The sequence below is a fragment of the Cynocephalus volans genome, chromosome 4 (genome assembly GCF_027409185.1).
Source record: "Cynocephalus volans isolate mCynVol1 chromosome 4, mCynVol1.pri, whole genome shotgun sequence".
Taxonomy (NCBI): domain Eukaryota; kingdom Metazoa; phylum Chordata; class Mammalia; order Dermoptera; family Cynocephalidae; genus Cynocephalus; species Cynocephalus volans.
The window spans coordinates 49,286,322-49,289,086 of NC_084463.1; the positions used below are offsets into that span (position 1 = coordinate 49,286,322).

Below are 2,765 nucleotides of genomic sequence, written 5' to 3' on the forward strand. Positions count from 1 at the left end.
CAAATGAATTCTAGATTCAGCTTGTCAATTTCTAAAACTAAATCAGCGGGGTCTCTAATAAAGATTGCATTAAATGGGTAGATCAATTTGCTATATTTCCATTAATTTAGATTTTTAAAAATTTTCAACAATGCTTTACAACTGTTTCCAGAGTCTAAATTTTGCACTTTTAAGAATGTTTATCCCTACTTTATTCTTTTTAATGCAATTTTATAGGAAAATGTTTTCTTAATTTCATTTTCAGGTTGTTCATTGCTGGTATACATAAACATAGTTGACTCTTATATGTTGATCTATTATCCTAGAACTTTGATGGACTCAATTATTAGATTTCTATTTTAGTAGCTTTTTATTGGATTTGTTGCCATTATTCATATATAGTATCATGTTATCTGTGTATAGAGATAGTTGTTGTTTTTTTAAAATTTTGATGTCTTTTATTTTTATATATTTATTTTTGGCCTAATTACCCTGAGTAGAACCTCTAGTAGGATGTTACATAAAAGTGGTGAGAGTAGACAGTCTTATATTTTTTCTGATCCCATGATGAATACATGGCGTGAAGAAAGTGGAGTTGCTTTGGTCAGACAACGCCGGCGACCAGCACGGAGGCCGTGGTGGTGGTGGTGGAGGAGCCACAGCAGCAGGCGGTGGCTACTGGGAGAACTACGATGATCCACACAAAACCCCTGCCTCCCCAGTTGTCCCCATCAGGGGCCTGATTGATGGTGTGGTAGAAGCTGACCTTGCGGAGGCCTTGCAGGAGTTTGGACTGATCAGCTATGTGGTGGTAATGCCTAAAAAGAGATAAGCGCTGGTGGAGTTTGAAGATGTGTTGGGGGCTTGCAATGCAGTGAACTATGCAGCCGGCAACCAAATCCACATTGCTGGTCACCCAGCTTTTGTCAATTACTCTACCAGCCAGATCTCCTGCCGTGGGGACTCGGATGACTCCCAGAGTATAAGCAGTGTGCTTTTTTTTTCTTTTTCTTTTTTTTACTATTCTAAACCCCTTGTATTCCATTACCACAGAAGTTCTTTACACTATTTGTAATGCTTGTGGCCCTGTCCAGAGAACTGTCATTTTCTCAAGAATGGAGTCCAGGCCAAAGGGCCTAGAGGGCCAAAAGCTTCACACAATGGAGATGACATCTACTCTGGCTATTGCACTCTGAAGATTGAATATGCAAAGACTACATGCCTGAATGTGTTCAAAAATGACCAGGATACTTGGGACTACACAAATCCCAACCTCAGTGGAGAAGGTGACTCTGGCAGGAACCCCAGCAAATGCCAGAGACAGCCCCCTCTCCTGGGAGATCATCCCACAGAATATGGAGGGCCCCGCAGTGTTTGCCACAGCCATTACCATGGTGAGGGCTACAGGCCCACCCACCTCACTAGGAAGGGAAAAGGATGGGCCCACCAGTGGGAGGTCACTGTTGGAGCCCAAATCACTACAGCCCCCACTATGGGCACCCCGTCCCCTCTCTCAACACCCAAATATGACCCCCAAGCCGACACCCCTGTGCTCATGGTCTATGGCCTGGATCAATCTAAAATGAACTGTGATTGAATCTTCAGTGTCTTCTGCTTGTTTGGCAATGCGGAGAACATGAAATTCATGAGGAGCAAGCCAGGGGCCACCATTTCTTTTTTTTTAATTTTAAGATTGGAAAGTGTTAACCACTGTTCTCAGTACTTGGATATTGAATTATTTATCTTTCTGTAAATTGCATGTGTATTTTAATTTCAAGGACTGTTAGATTGAACAGAATGATAGAAGTGGCCTTGTAGCATCTTTCCGCTTCAGGCAACAGAAGATGTGCAACACAGTGCTAAGTCTCTGGGAGCCACCCTGCAGACTTCACAAACGATCTCAATGGAACCTGGAAAGGCCACTGAGCCCAAAAGGATGCACTGAACGACCACTTGCCACACTTCTCTGATGGTGATGACTCAGCCTCTGCAAATGTGTATCAATGCCCCAGGGTGGTCCTGCTGACTGAGCCTGGGGCCCCTGCAGCTCCACATTCTTCCTGTTAAACTTGCTCTCCATAAATTAAGAATTCCAGAGCAGCATTTTTAGCTTTTTATTGTGAAAATCTTTGAACATGTATGTGAGTACAGGAGATAAAATGATGAACCCCACATACCCATCACCCACATTCAACAATCACCAGTGCATGGAACACCTTGTCTGACCTGTACCCATTTCTGGGCTTCACACAATTCCATTCACAGATATTTCAGGGAAGTCAGCTAAAATGTGAGTGCCGCTTCACTGTACAATCACAATACCATTAGTGCAGCAACAATACACTCAGTTTCTTAGTAAGATCAATATCCACCCTGTGCTGAAATGCCCTTGATTGTCTTGTAACCTGTTTTGTGAGTTGACTGTTCCTGTCAGGATCCACATCCGCACAACGTCCATGCTCAGCACGTGGCAAGTGTCTCCTCATCGCTTTGAACATGCAGCTCTGACCCTCTTGTTTCCATTTGTTTGTTGAACAATCTGTTCGATGCCTTATAGGATTTTGCTGGTAGCAAACTCCAAATCCTTTGTCTTCTGGGACTTTCCTGTTACCAGTAGTGGGTGGATCAGATTCAAGGGGTTTTAGGCAAGACATGGATGTTGGGGCTCAGGCCACTCCCTGTGCCTCTCATCAGAGCTCAGCCGGTGCTGGACCTTCCTGCTTTGTGATGTTGGGATGAATTGTGCATTCCCTGTGTCATCATGACCCACCATGACATTTTACTGG

The 2,765-nt window shown here is 43.7% G+C and overlaps 1 pseudogene; it reads left to right on the forward strand.

Annotated features, from left to right (window-relative positions):
- The first annotated feature begins 657 nt into the window (after positions 1–657).
- On the forward strand, positions 658–1,732 carry LOC134376117 (heterogeneous nuclear ribonucleoprotein L-like; annotated as a pseudogene).
- The last annotated feature ends 1,033 nt before the right edge of the window (positions 1,733–2,765 follow it).